Source organism: Megachile rotundata, chromosome 6, assembly GCF_050947335.1.
Source record: "Megachile rotundata isolate GNS110a chromosome 6, iyMegRotu1, whole genome shotgun sequence".
Taxonomy (NCBI): Eukaryota; Metazoa; Arthropoda; class Insecta; order Hymenoptera; family Megachilidae; genus Megachile; species Megachile rotundata.
Window position 1 is genome coordinate 7,304,574 of NC_134988.1, and position 26,563 is coordinate 7,331,136.

A 26,563-nucleotide genomic window follows, 5' to 3' on the forward strand; every position below is an offset into this window, starting at 1 on the left:
ATCATTCAAACTACTAGCATATGAAACAATTACAAGGCGTCATTAAATAGCACAGAAAACATCTATATTTTGTTACCCCTGTGAAAATAGTTGAACATTTGAAACACCCTGTATATTACATAGTAATATTGTAGTTAGGTATATTACGTAATAACATTATACAATACAGTCTGATAAAAAAAGGTAAAATATATTAAAAGCGAATGGTAATAAGAAGGGAAAAGTTGTAATGAACATTCATCAAAATTAGAGGTGAGGTTACATGGAAGGCTATTGTAGGTGATATCTAGATTGCGAATATTAGGCAAGAGAGATTGAACATCAAAACTTACAAAGATGACATCAGGATAAGTCCCTGGATATTTTAAATAAGGTATATGCAGTTATAGGTATGGCCTGTAAGTGATTTCAGGACACTAAACTATTTAACGAAGTTATTCAGAATGTTAAAAGGAAGTAAACTATTTTGAAGGCGCACAGTTAACTACAAGGACGAAGTTGTAATAAATATCGGTCAAAAATATTATGTATTCAAAGTTATAAGCAGTATGTTCCGGATTATAATGCTCGAGCTACTTGCTCCTAGTAATCAACCACGATATAAAATAACTGAATATCCTACTATTTCTTCTACTGATGTTTATAGTACTTTTCATGTGTCCTACCATTTTCACGTAGGCCTCTTCGTATAAAGGAATTCCAAACTTTTTTAAAAATCCCTGATTTTCTTCGCACTACACAGACGTTTTCCCTTCGTTTACGAAATTCATCCACATAATTTATAGGTAAAGAGTAAACCACATTCTTAAGAAATCTTCATAAGAAAAAGTTTGGTGAATTAAAATTAGGTGATCGAGAGCATGAAACTGTTTCACTACGTTCAATTAATTTTTCTCGGAAATTTTGGTTTAAATTTTGTCGAACATCGAAGGTGAAATAGACTGGAACACCATCATACATAAACCATAGATTCAGTTTATGGCGAAGAGGCACGTCACACAAGAGGCGTTACAGCATGTTCGTTAGGGAATCATGGTACACTACACCCGCCAGCCGATTTGATAGAATAAACGATTCAAGGAACTGATAGTGGTCGATGTTAGCGATTTGTCTGAATAATCGCATGTGTTTTCTTCTGTAAGGTTGTTATAAAACTTCGTGACGTTTCCCGTGAACGGAGCTTCGGTAAATAAAATGTGCGAAATAAATTGCGGATTCACTGCACGTTGTTCAAGATTCCACAGCGAAAACTCTACTCTTTCTGGATAATCTGGTGGAACGAGGACCAGCACTCGTTGAATATGGCTTGGGTATAACAGCCGATCGTAAAGAATTCTGCACACAACAGGATGACTGATTCCTACTGCAGCTAAATTTCTTCTCATACTTGTTTCTAGATTTTCTTCGATCGCCCTTAAAACGCGGACCTCCAGGTCGAAACAGACCTATCTTCCCGAATCTCGACGTCGTGTTTTAAATGAACTGATCTCGAGAAGACGTGATGAAGTTTCGTAAAGAATACATGAGATGGTTTATGGCTCGGATATTTTTCTATGTAACGTCTTCAAACGGTACAGCACTTTCATTGGCAAGTCTATACATGAAACGCTTTTCTGTCATTTATTGATTAAAGTAATACGATATCTTAGGGATTTCTTTGAAAATTTGCAAATGTTTCTCACTGATCATTGATCGCACTGATACGAAATTAACATTCTTTTATTAAATTGTGATAATTCTTTGTGGTAAAGTGCTTATACTCGTGTAAATATTAGTAGATGGAGTAGTAAGATATTCAGTTATTTAGATATGATGCTTGATTATCAGAAACAAGTACTATAGTTTAAATGGAATATTGTATGAGCTTTATGACCCGTGTTCATCAGAAATTTCTTCTTCTATTTTGTACTGTTGATTACTGTGAAGTCTTGAAATAATTGACCCTAATTTTTAACACCTCATGTCCTAGAGCTAATAATATTTTTACAGTCTTATAAATAGACCTATATTTTTCCGTTCTGCAGTTCCGATACGATCTTCACGTATCTCTTCATATATTTCGTCATTTCAAGTTTCAATATCTTGTTGATACAGTCTTTTTAACAGTACTTTTCTTCGCTCAAAAGGGTAATAACTTCATTATGTTCAGTGTCGCGCAGAACGTGCCACTCACCCTGTATGATATTACTTTTTGAAGCTGTAATCTTTTTCAAGTTGTTAGCTGTTTGTTACCCATTTCATCAGCCACCTTTGCAAAAAATGGTGGATCACGTTCTCTGCCTGGCAAATTGTTTCTTCTCTAGGGATTTGACAGACGGTTCTGGTAAAACCGTGACTTTTTACTGTTGATACTATATACTGTTGATCACTATGAAGTCTTGAAATACTTGGCCCTAATTTTTAACACCGTAACTACCTATGTATTCTTTTTGAAACAGCCTGTATATTCCCGTGGAAAAGTTTTCTTACCGCCATGTTTCAAAGGTTTAACCGTTCTAGAAACTCTTATAGCTCGTTGGGCAGGAAATTTTGTTCACGTACTACGGAGTAGTAGCAGTTCCCTATGAAACGATCTTCTGATACTACGGGTGATTGTATTCCTCAGATATAGGTACCGAGATAGAGGGTATTCATTTGATTCAGAATGCTAGACATTGTCTGCATGGTAAATGTACGCTCATGGTACAGGGTTCCGTTTAACTATGGCATACTGACAGCAACTTCCGTTGTAGCTGAAGGGTTAACACGTTCACTGCCACCGTGAAAATTGATTTATTAGCTGAGACACGTAATAGATAGCAGTTATTAGAAGCCATGTCAGAAAAGTAATTTAACGGATTAGATGTGCCATAATGAGATTTAATTTATGCAGTAAGCTAATGCATATGATTTATTAAAAATTTATGACGTGAACAATTTTAAACGTTTTATGATACATTTATTTAAAAATAGGAAAGTGTTTTTCGGAAACCTAGTTTTAATGTCTAGCTCCGAAAATATCAAACACTGATTCATGGTATAGTTGCAAAATGGTAAGAGAATGATGCAAAACATTAAAATGAACGTCTCGTATTCGCTTGCCCGGAGTTTCAATTTCAGACAAAGTATTTCCCATGGGAGTTGCCGAAGCAGCATCTCCTTCCACATCTGAAAGCGGTTCCGTCTAAAAATCTTGAGTTGGAATTTTGTCAAGGTTTGCCAACGTTGCCCGTTGAATTTCTGCAACGTCAGAAAAATCGCGTCCTTTTCAATTGCTGCTTCATTTACGGGAACAAAGAAAAGCATTTTGTTTTCAAACCGGCCGAACGATCAAGGCCGCGTGAATGGATCTATTGTCGCGGCGCAAGAACCAATCTCCACTCATTCACTTTTCACGACTTTTTCACCGTTCACTCGGATACAATCGCCTAGATACAATCCAGTAAATCTGTCTGACGAATTTTGTCCACATTTTCATCGGCTTTATTCGTGCAGGGGTGATTGAAATGTGAAGCCAGAAGGTTGGCCTTCTTTCGTGTTCCTTTCAAACTATTAACCCTTGACGAAGGTGTTTTTGCTGTTGGCGACAGCGAGTCTGAAACTTTTCGGTTCGCCACTTTGATGACTTCTTTCGAACTTATTGTCTGTTTTACTGGGCTGATATGACTCTATAGATTCAGTGAACCTCAAATTGTCAGAAGACAATTGCTTTTGCACTGTTTAACTTTTTTTACTTCTTTAATTTACTAAATAGATGAAGGAGTTCTCAGTGGAGTGTATTGCAACAGGGAGTATGACAATTTTCTTTCATACAAGTAGTAAATAAATGGTAATACATATAAGTATACATATACACTTACATATGTATACATATATGTACATGTAGATATACAAATACATATACATATACATATACATATGCACATACACATACATGTAGATATACATGTGCATATACACATACATGTACATATACATATACATACATGTACATATACACATACATGTACATATACATATACACATACGCATACGTGTATATGCATACATACATGTACACATACACACACATGTACATATACACATACATGTATACATACACACACATGTACATATACACATACATGTACATATACATATACATACATGTATATATACATATACATATATACGTAACGCTTAGACATCCAAGGTGCACCTTGCACTAATACACGATATCTAATTTAAAAATCACATATATCCTGAATTTTCTAAAAAAGTAAATTATCAAAATTAAAGTATATGTATCCTATACATATTTCATTTGAATGTACTCGCATAGACTTACAGAAACTTGCGTCCTAAACTAGATTTACGAAGACCTACATTTCGAATAAACATTAACTCCGTTATAGTTTCTTGTAGCCGAGGAAGTATGAACTGCACGTGATTATGGAGGAATTTTCGCCTATAAATACATTTCATGGTTGGAAACAGGTTAATCTAAATGAACGTGTAGCTTGATAACGAGAGTAATCGATGCGTGTTTGGAACAAATATTATGCTTTGAAATTATCGTGCGACACGTAGAGTGTTTCGCGTGGATAACATACACGAAAGCAAAGTACAATACGCTATAATCGATACGGTAAATCCCATCGCATAATAGGTTCGGGGATGGTTTGGGCGCAAACCTTTGGCTACCCAGCGATTTAGAGTACCTCGATCGACAAAATAATTCATATGGAAATTTTGGGCTGTTTCAATTTTTTGTTCTGGTGAGATAAACAGTGGATGCGTTTAAAATTTCGAAATTTTCGGATGTGTATAATGAAAAGTATGGCGTGGTTGGAATACTGTTTTTTGAATTTGGAAGATTATAAATGTTTTAACAGAAAATTTTGGAAATTGGGGAAATTTTGTAAATTTTTTAAATTTCTGAAATTTAAAAAATTTTCAATTCATATTCAAATTCTTCGATTCATAAATTTATAAATGCATAAAATCATAAATTTTCGAATGTAGAAATTTACAAAAATTTAAATACAAAATTTCAGAAGTTTAAAATTATTAAAGTTTTCAAGTTACCAAAAATTTGATGCTTATAGAAATTTTCAAATTTACAAATCTACAAATGTTTGAACACAAAATTTTGTAAATGCTTTTCAAATTTACAAATTCACAAATTTAGGATATTTCAAATATTTCAAAATTTACAAACATTTCAGTACAGAATTCAAAATATGTTCAAATTAAAAAATTCATAAATTTAAAAATTTTCAAACCTCAAAATTTGCAAGCATTAAAATAAAAGAATGATAATTTCCTGTTTCATTTTATCAATGTTTACTATCTCTTCTTCCCACGTTTAGTAATTACATAATTGAATTAAATTTGTGGTGCTCAGTGATTTACCACCTGAGGCCAGTGAATGCGTTAAATGTTAGTGTAATTGTGGTTCGGTGTCAAAAGTTTATGAACACAGACCAACGTTTCCCAATTAAACTTATCCATAGAAGCCTTTTATATTATGTATTACATTATGAAACCTCGTTAAGTTTGTTCAGTGTGAATCTAAAGTGAAACAGCGTTGAATTCGCTTTAATTTCGTTGTACAAACAGGAATGGGTGAAAATGAAAACAAATTATATATACGCTAGTATACTGTACATACAGTGTACTTACACTTTATATAATATTTTAAAAATAATGTGTGGTCTTAAATTAATTCTATAATGATTTTATGAATTGTTTTCTAGTTTCTTAACGTTTGCAAATACTTTTTTTTAAACTTGCAATTTATTATTTAATGATTGTTTATTATGTTATAATGTAGTTTGATGTTTAATAATTTATAGTGGATGATAGTAAATTTACACGCCTTCTGCATTTTTAATAAATACTTAATATCGGAAGAAATGATATTTCTATTTTAAAAAGTAAGAAAATTTAGTTATATTTCGAGGTTTCACTTATTTAATAAAAATAGTAAAAAAATAGTTTTTTTATATTTACTAAAATATTTTAATTGCCAAAATCGAGGAATTTATATGATATATTACTAAATTTTTAATATTGATATATTGTGGAGACTTCTGTGTATGTCACCGCCATTTTGTATGCATCCACGCCATCCACCATTTTGTACGCATCCGCCATTTTGTATCCACGCCATCTGTGGCGCCAAATTTGAAATGAAATAAATGCGAAGTACTATTTTTGTACCAACTCGCGTATAAAATTATATTTATGCAAGTTTTATGTTTTATTAATATCAGAAAATGTTAACTTTTGTTCTCTATATTCTTCCATTTATGATTTCTGTTATAGATACATTTATTAATATAAATTTATTAGGATAATTCATTACGATGATGTTTTATGTTAACGTAGTAGAAGAAAATTTTACTATTTTACAGTATTATTTATTATTTTATAAAATATGTTTAAAATGATTGGTATAAAAAAAATAGAAATACCAGTACAGTCACATAATTTCAGTAGATACAAAGAATTTATTAGAATTTATTTATTTTTCAAAAATAAATTAAAAATACATTTAAAATTCATTGAAAATTCATTCAGTATTTATTAAAATTTATTAAAAATTTAACAAAACCTATTAAAAAATTAAATCTGCCTTAAGTTCCATTTAATAAACCATTTATAAGCCATCTATAATCCATTTGCAACAATATGCTTTTCTTTTCTAAAAACTAAAAAGACCCAAAGCAGTGGTTACTGACAGTTAACTTTTAAAAAGGTAACTTTTGTTCCCACAAAGCTGTTAATTTCAATATGGGAATCGAATAGAGAACAATACATTTCCTAATATCTTCTTTTTCGGTTTTTCGACTATTTGTTCTTCGTTGGAAATAAACCGATCCACCCACTGTACTGGTATTTCTCGAAAACTGTGCATCGTTAATTTTCGTTGGAAGCTCGGTACGTGTAAAAAATACACCGTGTGCGTTTGACGGCTCTCTGGTTTAGTCTCTCATGCTTTTGAGTATGACGTATGTTCCGCACTGTGTCCTCCATTCACACGAGGAAATAATTAAAAAATGGGGACAGTCTGTTTTTTAAAAAATGGCACAACAGTACGAAGACACATTTGTCACGGTTCAATACAAGAATCTAGATACGGTATTTAAATTCAAATAGATTTATAGTTTAGTTGTTATTATTGTTAGAAATATGTGGGTATTAATGGCAATTTGAATTTACCGCGCTTTTTATCAAACATTTTTAAATGTTTAAATTCGTTGATTTTATAATAGTTTTTTTTTTATTTGGATATTGGAAGTTTGGGAAATTGAAGTTATGAAAATTAAAGAAGGTTTTAGGGTTTGGGATTTGTAAATTTGGGAGTTTGGGATTTTTGGAAATAGGAAATTAAATATTTTGGATCTTGTAATCTCGGAATTTGGAATATGGGATTTTGGAATTTGGAACTTGTGGGATTTGGTACTCTTGGAATTTGGAACTTTTGGAATTTGGAATATTTGGAATTTGGAACTTGTGGAATTTGGAACTTGTGGGATTTGGTACTCTTGGAATTTGGAACTTATGGAATTTGGAACATTTGCAATTTGGAAATTTTGCAACTTGGAACATTTGGAATTTGGAACTTGTGGAATTTGGAACTTATGGAATTTGGAACATTTGCAATTTGGAAATTTTGCAACTTGGAACATTTGGAATTTGGAACTTGTGGAATTTGGAACTTATGGAATTTGGAACATTTGCAATTTGGAAATTTTGCAACTTGGAACATTTGGAATTTGGAACTTGTGAAATTTGGAACATTTGGAATTTGGAATTTGTGGAATTTGGAACTCTTGGAATTTGGAACCCTTGCAATTTGGAACCCTTGCAATTTGGAACTTGTCGAATTTGGAACTTGTAGAATTTGGAACTTTTGCAATTTGGAAATTTTGGAATTTGGAACTTGTGGAATTTGGAACATTTGGAACATTTGGAATTTGAAATTTGTGGAATTTGAAACTCTTGGAATTTGGAACCCTTGAAATTTGGAACATTTGGAATTTGGAACTCTTGGAATTTTGAATTTTAGAATTTAGAACTTTTGGAAATTTGGAAATTTTATATCATCCAGAAAAATTACATCATTTTCTTAACCTAACAATACTATAAGTGCAGCGAATTTCAATATTCACAATTAACTACAAGAAACAAAGAAAAGTTGATCAAAAGAGATTACACTTAATTAAACCGATTAATACTTACAATAAATTGACCCTCAACAATAAGAAATTGCGGTAATATTGAACGAATAGATCTGAACAGGCACAAAAGCGATTTAATTTCGTCGGTAATTGTAGAATGATCATATTCTGTCTCTGTATAATGTTATCGCAATAAAAGGCAGCCGATTTCACTGAATTTGTGGACCGTTTCAGGATAGACAGTTACGTTGAAACGATTCACAATGAAGTTGTCTTGTTCAATTTAGGGTACAATCCAAGGCTAAATTGAAGCCACAGGAAAAAGAAACCTTCATCTTTTCATAATCATCTGCATTCATCGTTACATTCGTGAAAGTATTTATTATTATCGTGTTCTTGGGTTACATAAAGGAACAGGTTTATTCAATTATGAATATGACCAAACGAACTTTCAACTTTTTCAAATCTCAGATACCGGGTTCGGTCAAAGATTTCTAAAATTACAATACCGTTGTCAAGTTTGATGTCAGTTTTAAACAAATTTTAGTATTTATTATGAAAATTTATATAAAAATTTAGTTTTCAGGTTTTATTGATGTTGGTACTGGAATCTCTCTAAACTACAAATAAGTTGGTAGCAATATTGAAATATGTATTGTTTATTACTAATATTTAGTAACATCTTTTCCTTTTTTAGTAAACTATTCTTTAATTTACCATTAATACGTGTAACTCAATTGAAATGTTGCATTTAATACTTTATTAACTCTACATTGTTATTTTTTATTTTGATATCATACATAATAATATTTATCATACCATAAAAATTGTGTTTATTAATTTAAAAATTTACATATCAAATTTTATTGAAAAATTTCATTTTCAAACTTTTTTTGAAAATTTACACTTGTTAATTTACAATACAAAATAATACAATGAAGAATTGATAAATTAATTGATAATTAACAGGTTAGGTTATGTTAGGCAAGTTTTGAATATTGAAGTTAGGTTAGGTTACATATACAGGCAGGTTAGGTTACATATGCATATACAGTTGAGGTTAGGTTATACATATATAGGTTAAGCAAGATTTGAATTTTGAGGTTAGGTTAGGTTACATGTACAGATAGGTTAGGTTACATATGCATATACAGTTGAGGTTAGGTTATACATATATAGGTTAAGCAAGATTTGAATTTTGAGGTTAGGTTAGGTTACATGTACAGGCAGGTTAGGTTACATATGCATATACAGTTGAGGTTAGGTTATACATATATAGGTTAAGCAAGATTTGAATTTTGAGGTTAGGTTAGGTTACATGTACAGATAGGTTAAGTTACATATACAGTTAAGGTTGGGTTATCTATTAGGTATACAAATGAATAATCCAATTTTTCTGCTTCATTCAAGGTTTATTTTAAAAGTTACTAAATTGAATTGTTCAATCAAAGTAGTCGCCATTTCTTTCTATAACTTTAAGCCATCTTTCTGGTAGCTGATGAATTCCATCTCGGAAGAATGTTACGTCTTTAGACGCGATGAAGTCGTCAAGGCATTTTCGGATCTCGTCCACTGATTGGAAGTGCATATCAGATAAGGCGTGTTGCATCGACCGGAATAGGTGATAATCTGACGGAGCAGTGTCCGGTGAATATGCCGGGTGCTGCAAAACATCCCATCTAAGACTCATTATGACATCTTTTGTATTGGAAGCAATGTGTGGCCTCGCGTTGTCGTGCAACAGTTTCACTGGTCGTTCTCCTTTGCCAGTATACGGTCGTTTTCTTTCCAATGCTTGACTCAAGCAGATTAATTGTCGCTGGTAGCAATCTGCAGTAACTATTTCACCTGGTTCTAACAACTCATAGTAAAGCACGCCCTTGATATCCCACCAAATGCATTAATTTTATAACAGCTTAAAATAATTTGGATTATTCATTTGTACACCTAATATATACATATATGATGTAATAAAAATGAAAAAATAAATTTGTTATACATAAACATTATAACGTAAAATTTATTAACTATATTTAATTTAAGTTATCATTCTTGACACGCTATAACGTACTTGTAAATCTACTGAGAGAACAGATTGAAGAAAGAGCGAATCGATTTTTGTATTTCGCAAGAGTTTTCATCCACGATTTGAGTATCAGCGGTGCAATGTTTTGTTGGCAACGTATCATATTAATTTCCCGTTAACGTAAGGTTTCTGCACGGAGTAATTCGAAACGGGTCGAGTACATAAAAACCACAGAATCTTGACGGCTACTGGTAAACAGATATTCAATGAACTTTCTGGAAGAATTTGCTTCCTGTTGAATGCGGAGAATATGGAAAAACTGATTCGTAGGGGAAATCAATACCCTGTTATGGCCGGTGTAAAATATCTTACCGACCGAGAATCCATGCTATCACTTACTCTTCGTATTATAATGTTATTTATTATATTATACTGAATATATAATATTATTTTTATTATTTATAATATTTGTATTATTAGTATAATATTTATTATAAGGGAGAACTTTTAGCCGAATGTTAATCAACTGCAATTTTTATAAGATTTAATATTTCCTAATTTTAAAATTTCCAAATTTTAATTTTTCAAAAATTTTGAAACAGTCTAGGGTAAATCTAGGGAAGATTCTGGTAGACTGTAGGAACACCCTAGGGAGAACTTAAAGAGCAACCTTGATCAATTGCAATTTTTACAAGAGTTGACATTTCCATGTTTTCAAATTTGCAAACTGTAATTCTCCAAAAATTCTGAAAAAGTCTAGAGAATATTTAGGGAAAATTCTGGTAGTCTGTAGAAAGACCCTAGGGAGAACTTATAGAGGAAGCTTGATCATTTACAATATTTACAAGATTCGACATTTCCAAATTTTCAAATTTCCAAACTTTAATTTTTCAGAAATTTTTAAAAAGTCTAGGGAGACTAGGGAGAATTCTGGTAGGCTATAGAAAAACTCTATAGAGAATTTATAGAGCAACCTTCATCAATTGCAATATTTACAAGACTCGACATATCCAAATTTTCAAATTTCCAAACTTTAATTTTTCAGAAATTTTGAAAAAGTCTAGGGAGACTAGGGAGAATTCTGGTAGGCTATAGAAGAACTCTATAGAGTATTTATAGAGCAACCTTGATCAATTGCAATATTTACAAGACTCGACATTTCCAAATTTTCAAATTTCCAAACTTTAATTTTTCAGAAATTTTGAAAAAGTCTAGGGAGACTCTAGGGAGAATTCTGGTAGGCTATAGAAGAACTCTAGGGAGAATTTATAGAGCAACCTTGATTAATTGCAATATTTACAAGACTCGACATATCCAAATTTTCAAATTTCCAAACTTTAATTTTTCAGAAATTTTGAAAAAGTCTAGGGAGACTCTAGGGAGAATTCTGGTAGGCTATAGAAGAACTCTAGGGAGAACTTATAAAGCAACCTTGATCAATTGCAATATTTACAATACTTGACAATTCCAAATTTTCAAATTTGCAAACTTTAATTCTTCAAAAATTTTGAAAAAATCTAGGGAGAATCTAGGGACAATTTTGAATGAGTGTAGGAACATCCTAGAAAGAAATCATAGAGAATTTAGGTAAATTTCTGTATTTACAAACTCAATGTTGAAAATTGCTAATTTTCAAATTTCTAAACTTCTAAGAAAATTGACAGAGTCCCTAGAATTCTAGGCAATTTTATAGAGAGCTTACATAGAGTTCGAGTAAATTTTTATATTAGCATTTGACATTATTGAGATTTCCAAATTTTTCAAAGCAAAAACCTCGGTTTTCCAAAAACTTTCAAACCAAAAATTTTCAATTTCAAAAACGTTTCAAAAATTCATGAAGAATCTAGAAACTTTTTTTTAATAAAACTTCGGTCGAGTTTGAAGAGAACTTAATGTAAATGCGCCTTCCATCTTTCCCGCTAGACTTTCTGCGATCTTAAGGTGTACGTGAATATAAATTACGCTTAATAATTAATAACTTCATAGCACAAGCAACGCGATATTCAAATAAAGGTTTAGTTATGCGAAACCGTAAGCACAGAAGTGGTGCGATGTTAAAATATTAACGCGAGTGACTGCATACATTTTTCAACATAGCCTATTAGAAGTCGGGAGGAACTTTCGGTGTCAAATGTCAATATTTGACATTCATACATTCGCAGACTTTCGATACACGTCTGGAAATAACTTGTAACTCTGAAAGGCTGTCGTCGATTGATTTAAAAAAAAAGCCTGGTTTCCAGCACTTTTGGCTGGGGCTGTCACCCAATCAGAATTCCATCGATCGTTGCCTCGAGTTTTATTGGCCGTCGAATTTGTCGCAATGTTTGCCCACCACGTTTGTTTATAGACATTTAAAGTAAAAACAAACACGGTATGGTGTTTAACGTACATGGGCCACATACGTTTCTCTGATAAATGCTTTGGTTCAAAAAGAAACTTCTGAACACATTTCTTTAAATATTTTATGGGGAGGTTGTAATTGTAAATTTGAAAAATAAGTTTCTTAGTTGTTTTATTGTTGGAAGTATATCAGTTCAAATATACAAGTTGTGATTTTCAAATATATATTTGATTCAATTATAACATTTGAATTAAATTATTGTGGATAAAAATATTATTGACAAAGTAGAATTTAAAACTGAAAATGTTTAATAATCAACAATTAGCAATCAATTAATAATAATTATTAAGATTACATAATTAAGTTTGTTAAATGTAAACATTCACAAAATCTTAAATTATAAGATTTACTACCCATAATGCAACCTAACTTAATCTGAAAAAATATTTTAGAATTCAAATGTAGATGAGTAATCTTTTGTATTGAATATATTCTCAGTTTACTCGTTTAATATTGAAGGTAATGCAAATTTGATGCATTAAGTCAATGGTGCACGTGTCAAGTGTATACCTGATAACGCATTTTAATTTTAAAACATAGTGCAACTTCTATTCGAGTGAGGTAATATAATTATAATTATTAATAATTATAATTTTAAATATTTTAAGTTACATTTTTTTATAAGTTTAATTTTTTCATTTTTAAAATGTTAAATTACTAGGTTTTTAAATTTTTTAAACTGGATGTTACTAAATTACAAATTTACAAAATTTTAAGATAGTTTAAATTACTACATTTCTAAATTTAAAAAATTTATTATACTTTTGGATTCCTAATATTTTTAAATATTCTAAATTAGCAAGATTTTAAATATTCTAAATTTTAAATTACTAAATTTCTAAATTTTGCAAATTCTAAATAACTGTATTTATAATTTTAAAAAATTCTAAATTTTATATCACTAAATTTCTAAATTTTGCAAATTCTAAATAATTGAATTTATAATTTAAAAAAATTCTAAATTACCAAAATTTTAAATCACTAAATTTCTAAATTTTCAAAATTTTAAATCGCTAAATTTTTAAATTTTGCAAATTCTAAATAACTGTATTTATAATTTAAAAAAATTCTAAATTACCAAGATTCTAAATTTGCTGAATTTTAAATCACTAAATTTCTAAATTTTGCAAATTATAAATAACTGTATTTATAATTTTAAAAAATTCTAAATTATCTAGATCCTAAATTTTCTAAATTTTAAATGACTAAATTTTTAAATTTTGCAAATTCTAAATAACTGGATTTATAATTTAAAAAAATTCTAAATTCTCAAAACTCTAAATAACTGAATTTATAATGTTGAAATTATAAATTTTCAATCCTATCATCACCTTAAATCCCCAAATTTCCAGCTTCCTTATTTCCCATATTTACAGCACCTCCCTTGCCAAATTGTCCATTGTTCATAAATTCTCTAATTCATACACCCCCCGCGTCGATTGTACCGCAGTCCCATTTTGCGTTAACATTTGCAAACAAAAAAATTGTCTGCAAGTTGGGTGCCACATTCATTCGCTCCTCTAAAACTGTCACAGCAAAATGGTTGAAATTGTGTTACGATATCGTTGCCCAACTCCACCCTTCTACAGATTTGGCACCCTTCAACTACCATCCGTTTCCAACCCCGATAAAGTCACTAACAGAAAAAGAATTTCGATCGAATCGAACAAATTGCATTACATATACTACGTTAAGAAAATTGCAAATTGTCGGCTGAAGTTTGTCGAACTGAAAGGTGAATACAGTATAGTCTCTTTATTTGGCAATCGCCTGACTATTTTACATCTGGCACTTGCTGTCGCCTTTCAACTACAAATTCTCACTTATTTATATTTTACATGGTCACCATGGACCTAAAGTTGATACTGTTTTCTGTTTCGTTCGGTTATGGTTTCTTTTCACTTCGCTTGAATAAAACATTTCAACGTTTCCGGTTTTTATTTTATAGCTGCTACTCGGAGGTCCCGAGATATTGCCAAGTAATGTTTACCTGAACTTTTACTGTGCGAAACTTGTCTATTTTTAAGGAAATTTTATATGTTTAGAACGTATTTTTTAAGTAAAATTTGACGACAACAAATCTAAGTTGTGAAGTTCACTCTATTAAAAGTAATGTGTTGATAAAATTGAATTTTCTTAGCGAATTTTAGGTGAGGGAATTGAGAAGGTGAACGCCATTTTGAATTCGGACATACATTACTGTATACAGGTCACGTGGGTGACGATCATATGGCGGGGCAATTTAAATGCCTTTATACCTGTAATAATGAAATATCATATTTCTCTTATTTTGTTTATTGAAATGATTCGTTGTATGCAATACGTATTCGCATAATCACGTATTAATTAGTTCTTCCTACATATGTGAACATAGCTTACATAATTGCATTGTAATTAATTCGAAAGACAAAGAAAGTAAGAACAAACTAAAACCAATTTGAATAAAAACAAAATAAGAACAGTTTGAATATCATATTTATGGATGAAGTTATATTCTTAAAATCAATATCTGTTATTTAATAAAATGGAAGCAGATGGTTATATCTGTGTAACACCGCTCTTTCAGCTATTGCACATGTATTTCAGCGCCCTCAATTTCGGTGCTAATTTACATTGTAGTGCCTCCTTTTACGATGTCTTTCAACGTGGCACTAAACTAGCTTTTATGAAATATGACAATTTGCTACAAAACGTTGTCATTTTGTGATAATTTAATAAAAATAAAATGCATACTTGGGTGATAACACACGACATGCTTCAGTTTTGGAGCTGGGAACGAATATGAGCTTAGGGTAAATATTGGTTTGGAGGCTCCGTATTACGGACAAGCTTGAACATCTCGAAGTATTACAGAATTTACACAAAAATAGAAACAAGAAGGTTTGCGAGTGTTGCATTTATTCTTTTTTATTGAATCAGACCATTATAAGACACAATATACATTTTATATGGCGAAGATATTGTTTATAATCGATTATACGAAACAGTTTTGTAATTTCTCAAGATTTTGGATGAACACTATCAGAATCATCGAAAGCGTAACGAGCATTCTAATAAATATTTACAACGTTGTAACATATAAAAATTGTCGGTCTTTATTTTGAACCTCATTAGCTAATATTTACATTTAATCGACAAAATTTTATTTACTCTTATTTGTGCATGTCTTTTATATTTGTGTTTTATATAGTATCTATTTCATCGATAATTTTGATGCAACGGTTTCGTAATTGGGGCAGGCTTCATACGTGGTGCATCTACCTTGTTTAAATACCGTGTTTATTTTTAAAAGTGTATCTCATAATTCGGACAATATTGGTTAAGCGATTTTGATGTCCTAAATTGAATATTTTTAGAATACCTCGTAAACTAAGGAACTCCGACAGTATTCCTTTTCTTTCCTTTTCTGTCTGTTCCTTTGAATTAGCAAAGTTCGATGATCGAAGCGCGAGTAGAGGTCAAAGTTTCTGATTTATTTCTCCACTATGGCTGCCACCCACGTGTACTAATAATAATTATTCTTTTGGACACCAGTAACTATGACAGCGATGTTTTTGACTACATTCTCTATACTTATAAACTAGTTAAAACTTGCAGGAAATTCACTGTCATTAATTAACTATCACCCCCTCATTATATTACCCACGTGTACGAATAATAATAACAATTACTATAACCTATAACATTTGTTATAATAACTAATGTATAATTTTAATATTAATCCTGAATTGAGAACAGTTGTACAATTTTAATATTAGTTTCCAATTTATAGCAATTGTAGTATCTAATTTTAACGTTAATTGGTCCTTCCGCCGGAAAAGAGATATGTCTCTGTTTTTGACAAGCTTTTAAAACCAAATGTCACGGATTAAATACAGTTACGGTATTAAAGGATGAATTAGGTTATGCATTTACCGCGGTTAGAAAAAGTTGTGAAATGGCGGAGGAACATTTCCGGTTGGATTTTGTCCAAAAACTGTAACGAACATGTTCGTTGAAGCGCATCGCTGTAATATTAAATTTGTAAGAAATATACTAATCCGAGATTTACGGCTGTTTAATGACCACTTACAAATGAATTAAAAGTAAATCATTCAATAAATAATGTATAACACATAAAATAGCTTATACTATTCTTCATCTCGATATAGGTTAACATTGCACAAAAGCTTCTACATGTAACTGAAAATAACAAATCTAAATCTAATGCTAATTAAATGCTTTAAATCTAATGCTAATAATTTAGTGCCACAATTTTAATTTCAATTTAATTAATTTCAGTTGGTAAATTGAATGAATGCTTTCTTTGCAAATTAACACTAAACCTACCGTCGTACATGTACTTAACACGAAATAAAAAATGAAGTTAAAAAATAAATAAACATGAAGTATAAACACGAAATAAATGAAAATGAAAATAAAAAATAAATAAACGACAAAACGTGAATTAGTACACGCAATGATATTTTATCTTCTTGAAAACCAATGCAGATTTCAAGAAAAGCACTTTAACAAATTGTACAAAATATAACACGAAACTTGCGCAGCGATTGTTTGACCGGTTTGATAGTTTTAGTGTTAATGACAAAAATGGATTTTTCCATTTTACGTCTTATATATCTTTGGTCAGGTTTCTTGGCGATGTCCGATTTTCGTTCGGACAAATTTGTAAGAAGATGGCGGGATGGCATTAAGTTCGACTGTAATGGAGAATCAGAAATTTACGATAACTTCGAAAATCACGTTAAAAGCTTTTCGGTTTGAAGCATAACTTTTACGACACTGTTCGGAAACTTTTCGCAGAATTCGACTTTTCTTGTGGACTAATAAAATCGAATAAAGTGTGGATTAAAGTATCAAATCGAATCAGAAAATTATTACTGAGATGTTCGTCTTTTGTTTTAAACGATATTGAAAATTATTATTATTATCAATATTGTTTAATTATTTGCTTTGGAAATTTCTGAGTTCTGATATTTGCAGACTCTTAACATATTAAGTTTTCCTAAATTTCCAAATTTTAAAATTTTCAATTTTCCAAATTCCCGAATTCCCAAATTCTCAAGTCTCCATATTTCCAATTTCCCAAATTTTTAAATTCCCCAAATTCCCTAATTCCCGAATTCTCGAATTTCCAAATTCTCAAATTTTTTAATTCTCAAATCCCCAAATTCCCTAATTCCCGAATTCTCAAATTCTCAAGTCTCCATATTTCCAATTTCCCAAATTTTTAAATTCCCCAAATTCCCGAATTCTCGAATTTCCAAATTCTCAAATTTTTTAATTCTCAAATTCCCAAATTCCCCAAATTCCCTAATTCCCGAATTCTCAAATTCTCAAGTCTCCATATTTCCAATTTCCCAAATTTTTAAATTCCCCAAATTCCCGAATTCCCGAATTCTCGAATTTCCAAATTCTCAAATTTTTTAATTCTCAAATCCCCAAATTTCCAAATTCCCCAAATTCCCTAATTCCCGAATTCTCAAATTTTCAAGTCTCCATATTTCCAATTTCCCAAATTTTTAAATACCCCAAATTCCGTAATTCCCAAATTCTCAAATTTCCAAATTCTCAAATTTTTTAATCCTCAAATTTCCAATTTTCCAAATTTCCCAAATTTCCCAAATTCCCCAAATTCTCAAATTTCCATATTCTCCAAATTCCCAAATTCTTAAATCCCCAATTTTCCAGATTTTCTAAATTTCCCAAATTCCCGAATTCTCAAATTTCCAAATTTCTACATTCCTCATCTTTGAATATACGTATAAAATTCATCTTATATTTTGACATTTAGCAAAATATAATAACGTAGTACTATACTATCCTTGAGCGTAATAAATTATTATTCATATGCTTTAACTTTACAGCGTATGCTTCCATAACACAGTATACCATTTCTAATGTAACACATTTGCAATACAATGTACCGAACAGTTAATGTAAATATTTCACGCTTGAGTTCATTTTAATGGAACATCCTATACATAAAATGTCCACATAAAGGACAGGTGTACTATGTACGCCACGTTACACTCTACCATTGATGACCGAGGATGGACGTGCTTGTTTGTCGGCGAAAATGTTCAAAGTTAACAACGGACTCGAAATATACGGACACTCGCTGAACGGTAGTTCAGAGAAGTTTAATTGTTTAAAGCACCTACAAAGCGACCGCATTGTTTGTTGTCACGTGGGGAACCACCTTCATCAACGACCAAACCGCTGGTCCAATAAAAAAATTTCTCTCTTAAAATGACAGGGTGATAGGTAATTAATAACAGTGAAGTTCCTGCAAGTTTTAACTAGTTTATAAGTATAGAGAATGTGGTCAAAAACATCGTTTTAATGGTTACTGGTGTCCAAAAGAATAATTATTATTAGTACACATGGGTGGCAGCCATAGTGGAGAAATAAATCAGAAACTTTGACCTCTACTCGCGCTTCGATCATCGAACTTTGCTAATTCAAAGGAACAGACAGAAAAGGAAAGAAAAGGAATACTGTCGGAGTTCCTTAGTTTACGAGGTATTCTAAAAATATTCAATTTAGGACATCAAAATCGCTTAACCAATATTGTCCGAATTATGAGATACACTTTTAAAAATAAACACGGTATTTAAACAAGGTAGATGCACCACGTATGGAGCCTGCCCCAATTACGAAACCGTTGCATCAAAATTATCGATGAAATAGATACTATATAAAACACAAATATAAAAGACATGCAGAAATAAGAGTAAATAAAATTTTGTCGATTAAATGTAAATATTAGCTAACAAGGTTCAAAATAAAGACCGACAATTTTTATATGTTACAACGTTGTAAATATTTATTACAGAATATTCGTTACGCTTTCGATGATTTTGATAGTGTTCATCCAAAATCTTGAGAAATTACAGAACTGTTTCGTATAATCGATTATAAACAATATCTTCGCCGTATAAAATGAATATTGTGTCCTACAATGGTCTAATTCAATAAAAAAGAATAAATGCAACACTCGCAAACCTTCTTGTTTTTATTTTTGTGTAAATTCTGTAATACCTCGAGATGTTCAAGCTTGTCCGTAATACGGAGTCTCCAAACCAATATTTACCCTAAGCTCATATTCGTTCCCAGCTCCAAAACTGAAGCGTGTCGTGTGTTATCACCCAAGTATGTATTTTATTTTTATTAAATTACTTACCACAAAAGGACAGCGTTTAGTAGCAAATTGTCACATTTCATAAATGCTGGGTTAGAGCCACATTCAAAGACATGAAAAGGGACACTGAAACGTAAAGTGGCAACGAAATTGAGGACACTGAAATAATTTCAAGGTTTACGAATTTACATATTTATTAGTTTACAAGCTTACAAATTTATAAATTTTAGGGCTGACAAGTTTTCAAGTTTACAAGTGTACAATTTTACAAAAATACAAACTTATGAAATTAGAAATTTACGAATTTACAAACTTATAAAAATCTGACATTAGAGATACAAAAATTTGGTGATTTGGTTCTGAAGGTATACAGAAGGTGATAATTTAAAATTTTAAAAATTTTCAAACTTTGAAAGTTAGAAACTTAGAAAGTTAGGAATGTAGAAACTTAGAAACTTAGAAACCTGGAAAGTTAAAAATACAATAAAATGTAGAATTTTAAATGTCCACATTTAGAAATTGACCATTAGTCAGCACCCGCAAATACATGCATTTAGTAATTGATGTTTATTGTTACATCTAGTACAGTACCATCATTTAAAATTTATGGGCACATAAATCACAGGTAGTATATATGATCGTGCATTGGGATATCTCGTTCTCTTTAAATGTCGTTTAAACATGTATATGTTCTTAATAATACATCAGCACGTACATGTCTATGCAACACATACGTATCTTTCAAAAGTCCATAGTATTATACTCCATTAGAGTCATTTATATAACTTTTACAGTTCAAACACAGAAAATAGTTCAATTTGAAAACATAACCTTTTGTTAAAATTTAATTTTTCGAAAACTAAATGCGGTAGAAATAAACAGTTATAAAATATATAATTAGCCTATAAAAATCTGCAAGAATCATTTATTACTTATTGCTAAATAAAATCTCTGTTGTACAATGTTAAATATTAATTTAATATAAGTTGAAAATATGATTTTAAATTTCTATTTCATTTAAAAATTTATAAAAAAATCGCATCCTATATAAATACCAAATAAAATACACTAAGAATTTGAAATTTTGTCTGCAGCATTTACCAAATATTTCAGTAAATAAGTAATCCTACCGCAGCTATATTTTGATCAAGAAGTGGTCTCATACTTTAAGCCGATAGTGTGCATCGTATATTATCGACAAGATTGTTCCATTCAGGAAGAAACCAATTTCTTAGCTGCACTTGGTTCGAACGATAACAGAAAGTATTGATTGTCCTATAGTGAAGAAATAACGTTTCCTAACTTAAAAATAATAAACTTAACGTACATCCGTCGAGGAAACGAATCGGATTTTCTCTAATGAATATGCAAAAACAGCATGATATATTAGTAGTTTCCGCTGTAAATCCTTGCGAGAGATTACAAACCGGCCTGTTGCGATTTACAGCTTATAGAATATTTATTAAGAAGAATTTTAATGCAGCTTCTCCTCTTGTGGCAGGTTTGTCTGATGTTTCAGCTAAATATTCTAGGTTAAATTCCCCGATGAAATCCCATCACTGTTAAATATTTCTAATTGCTGTACCGTGTTTTGTTTATTTAGTAAGATTATAAATGCAATTAAAACAATTATATCGGGTGTTATCTATAACGCTACTCACGATTTTTCTCCCACTTGCAGCCACCTTACACAAAAAAGTTTAGAACAATATTTGCAGGGTATGAAGTGCACAATAGATATTAGTAAAGCAAATTTTGAAAACAGTTTGTTCTCTTGGCAAAGTCAAAGTCACCTTGGGTTTTTTAAATAGGAACATACATTTTTTTTATTCGTAACTTCAGAGGACATCGAGACGAATTCAAAACACATGTTACATGATATTTTTATTGACATATTACTCGATTTACAGAAGTGGAAATGTGAAGTAAAAGACCGGAATATTACGTGATGGAAGGCGACATACATTTTGAACATGTAATTAAATAAAGTGTAGTTTTCTTACATTCTAGTCGCGTGTTTGCATTCAGTAATCTCTTCGGAATCAAATTATGGTTACACTACCAAAGTCAAAAGCTAAGTACTTCACATTTCCTCTTCTGTAAATCCAGTAATATGTTAATAAAAATATCATGTAATATGTGTTTTGAATTCGTCTCGATGTTCTCTAAAGCTATGAATAAAAAAAATGTATGTTCCTATGTAAAAAACCGAAGGTGACCTTGGGAAATTACACAATTTAATTATTTCATTATACTTTTTATTTTATTTTAAATGTTTAATTATTATTTTATCATTATTTAGTAGTTTATGTTCTTGTTTTTACTTATCGAAGACTTTTACCCAGAATTAAATGTACGTAATTGGGCGCAAGTCGGTTGCCAGATTGTTCATTTTACGATGGTAATTACCTAGTTTGTACGGCTTTGTCTGCAATCTCTCGAAAAGTAGACATTTTAAATCAATGTAGCATTTGCTCTTGCTATATAAATGCGTTTCACTTGAAACGGTCCAAATCTCTCTTTGAAATTGCATCCCCCTCGAATTTCCTTATTCATCAAGCGTAATATTAAATTAGATTCCTCACAGAAGATTGATCAAAAATATTAATTACAAACTTGTTCATCAAGGAATAAATATATATACGTTAAATGTTTTATGAATTTGTAAATGCATTTTGGATTGTAATTTCAGTTTTATTCATTCAGTTTAACAAATTTTAATTAGAGTTATTCACATTCGGTTCTTTTAAAATTACAAACAATTTTGATGTTCATATATTTTATAAAGTTATAATGCAGAAAAAAGTAAAAGAATGAAACATACTCTCTTGATATTGATTTCTCATAGCTTCTTCCATTTTTCTTTACAAATTATGAAATAATATAAATAATAGTTAAATATATATTTAAAATATTAATGAAGTTAGCTAAAATTGTTTACTTATTCTTAAATAGATAACTCTGCCCACACTATGTAAAGAAATTCAAATTTTGGCGCCAGAAGTAAACATGCGATCTCGTAAATTGTAAGAAACTGATTAATTTTCTTAGTAAAATAATTTAAGAGGACATACTAGCGAAAGATATATATAAAATCAGTACAGACTGCAAAAGTAATTAATTCCTTTTCAAAGAAGTAATTTGCAAGCCCCTTTAGCTAATATAATTCAAATTTTACCGCCAAAATTAAACTTTCATACTATCGAAAATTATAAAAGGTTATTAATTCTACAAATGTTAATTTGAAAGTAAAAAATGGTAATTCAAGATGTACCTAACAAGTTAATACTAACTGGAAAATTAATTAATTTCGTTTTAAATACATAATTAAATTGCAGACCTTCAACACTCAGAAGTAATAGAAACTTTGCCGCCAAAATTTAAAAGTACATATCGTTAAAAAGTAATCAGTATTATTCAAAATATTATTAAGAATAATTTAACAGTATTAAGAATAATTAAGAATACTAGTAAGCACATTATTACGTGCTCGAAGAACGCAAAAAGAAGAAAAGATCCGTTTTTAAAGTTTCAAAGAGGAGTAAATCTTGAAGTACCACTAAAACGGAGGTAACAAGAAAATTCCAATTGGATGAATGCTTATTGGTGTAAATACAATTCGTACGAAAAGGATGGTGAGCAATCCGTTAATTAGTCGCCAGAAAGCGCTTCAAAGGCGCCGTTTGGTTTGAGCAGAGGAAGGTTAGATTTGTTCCGTGTCTGAGAACTCCGACGACTCAGGACTTTTTCAGTCTCGCTCGATAACGGGTCGGTGACTTCGAACTCGCATAGACGCCTTGTTAATGCTCTTTCCTTACCGTTCGCGACATTTAATATCTCTACGACCTCAATAACCCATCGTTTTCGCAGAAAAAGGCTAACATAATTTCGCGCGATCAAACGTCGCGTAGTGTAAACGATGCGTACGTTACAGGGAAACTACCCTACAACGATTTCGCGATTGAAGCTCGACGCCGAAGCAATTTCTACCTCGTAAATAGTTAAACCGTGGTTTCTAAAAGCAACAGACGGATCAAGTTAAGTTTGAAATGGTTCTCCTTTGGTTTGTGAAGTTTCAACGTTTATAAATGTTCATTGAAGTTCTGTGAACGTTCAACGAAGCGAGTGATTATTTATTTTTAGTTGACTGCGTGTTCCCTAGGGAAAATAACGTCCCGAGAGAAAACAGCGATGTATTTCCACAAGAAAAATAGCGATGCATGATTTTACTAAAAGCGACGATTTATGATTCCCCTATGGAAATTAGTGACGTTCTCTAGGGAGAGTAGCTATAATTTCCATGGAGAAAGTAACTTTTTCTTTCTTGATAAATTAGAGATGTTTTTCCAGAAAGAATGGCAAGGTATAATATTTCTAAAAAAAAATTAAACATCATATAAAAATCTTCTCTATTCAGTTTTCAATGTTTTAACAGACTAAACCAGAGGCGATACTTTCTGTTGGCACCTTTGATCTCTCCAAAACCCTGTCCCTTTAAATTGATCGTACAAACGAGCGGGAAATTTAAATCGAGCAAATCTACTTTCATGTCAATCTCCAATAATTTGGAATATATTTGTAATAAATTTTCTGTATATTACTAATATTGTCTTTCGAGGTATTTTTATCAATTTTACTGCGTTGAAAAGTTGAAAAAGAAAAGAATATACCAAAATGATTGCTCTAAAAAATATATTTGAAGAATATGTATTACGGAAATGATTATTGCAAATAACTTCTAAGAAAATGAAAAACTTATATCACAAGAAATTACAGATGAATGTGTTACAGAGATATGACAAAATATTTATTACAAATAAATTGCTGGCGAATATGCAGGTTTAAACTATTCTTTTCGATCGCCATGCTTCTACACTATGCGCATGCGCACTCTCGATTCTTTTGATTTGGGCATTTAAATTGGTTGTGTTCTGTCTCTCTCTAGGAGGTACCTTGTCTAGTGTCGCCTCTTGTTATATCTACTCTTTGATATTGCTGTAGATTGCATTTTTCGAATTTAGGTTAGGTTTGAATTAAATTTAGTAGTTGTGTAATTATTTGTTTCAAGTTAAATTTTATAAAGTTACAATGCAGCCCCATACGGGACAATATAAAAAAAGTTAACTAATATTCCTTCTTATCTCGCAGGTTTGAATTTTTAACCGAATCCGTTTAAAAATAAAAAGAGCGTTATTATAATTTTGGTCAATCCTAGTTATGCTGTTGAAACGTTTTCACGTATACTTTTCCCTGTTGTGCCATGTTTGCGATAACGGTTTAGTCTCAAGGTGGCAATCGAGAAAGAACAGCCCTTGCTATTGTCTGTCATACGAACCAGAAGGCTCGTTCATGCTCCCTTTGGTTCATTTTCAAGCTTTTATTGCAGCCTCTAAATTTTTGAAACCGCGTTACAGAATCTCATTGGAAAGTTTGATAACGATCTTAAAATGACTTGCAACAAAAACACAATTTCCATAGCTTGTAGACCTTTGCAAAAAGGCAAATTGAACCTCGGACAGAGTAGAAACAAACAAAACAGAAAAACAGTTTTGTGAAGGAAAACCGTTCTCCGTTAGAAGGGAAACATAGATTCTTCGAAGGAGGATAGTGACAACGTCGAATGTATTTTCTGTAGCCATTTGTTTTCTGAATCCACAAAAGAATGAGTTAAGGGCTTAAAATGTTAAGGTGTGGGAGAAAAGGGAGGGAAGACGTTACTTACGTTATCTCGTGTACGAGGTGTTGCTGAGTACAGCAGGGTAAGGAGTAGAGAAAATGGCGAGGTAGAGTAAGCCTCGTGTGTTAGGTTAGGTTAGGTTTCACTCCGGTAAATTTTAGTTAAAGTTTTAATTGTATATTCAATTTTATGTTATGTGTGACTAAAAATTATGTGTATATATCAATCATTTATTTTAGTTTTACTGAACTGACAAAAATGATGATCTTATAGACAAAACACAAGATATGACATAAAATAAAATATAATTACGTGCACAAAACTGAGTATAAAACATCAGAAAAGGTTACATATTTTCAAATCCAAATATTACTTAATTTTAGAATTTTTCAATTTCCAAGTTTGCATATCACAGCATCATAAATTCACAAGTTAATGAATTTAAAAATTTCAAAATCTCTATATCTCCAAGTTTGAAAATCACCAAATCTCCAAATCCCAAATTTTCCAAATTCCATATTTCCAAATCCCAAATCTCCGAATTCCATATCTCCCAAATCCCAAATTTCCCCAATCCCAAATCTCCCAAATCCCAAACCTCCCAAATCCCAAATCTCCAAATTCCACATCTCCAAATCCCATATCTCCATCTCTCATATCTCTCAAATCCTTAATTTTCCCAATCCCAAATCTCCCAAATCCCAAATCTCCAAATCCCACATCTCCAAATCCCATATCTCCAAATCCCATATTTCCCCAATCCCAAATCTCCCAAATCCCAAATTTCATCAATTCCAAATCTTTCAAATCCCACATCTCCATATCCCACATCTCCAAATCCCAAATCCCAAATCTCCCAAATCCCAAATCCCCCAAATCCCAAATCTCCCAAATCCCAAATCTCTTAAATCCCAAATCTCCCAAATCCCCCAAATCCCAAATCCCCCAAATCCCAAATCTCCCAAATCCCATATCTCTCAAATCCCAAATCTCCCAAACCCCAAATCTCCCAAATCCCAAATCTCCCAAACCCCAAATCTCCCAAACCCCAAATCTCCCAAATGCCATATCTCTCAAATCCCAAATCTCCCAAATCGCAAAATCCATAAATCCCTAATCCCTAAATTTATAAATCCTCAAATCCAGAAATCCCTAAATACCTCCA

At 31.3% G+C, this 26,563-nt stretch overlaps 2 protein-coding genes across 25 annotated transcripts in view; one reads left to right on the forward strand and one right to left on the reverse strand.

Annotated features, from left to right (window-relative positions):
* Nucleotides 1–26,563, forward strand: part of LOC105663183 (uncharacterized) — an 84,541-nt gene that overhangs the window by 26,110 nt on the left and 31,868 nt on the right. The window lies entirely within an intron of this gene.
* LOC100879306 (adenosine receptor A1) overlaps nt 1–26,563 on the reverse strand; it is a 118,422-nt gene that overhangs the window by 22,837 nt on the left and 69,022 nt on the right. The window lies entirely within an intron of this gene.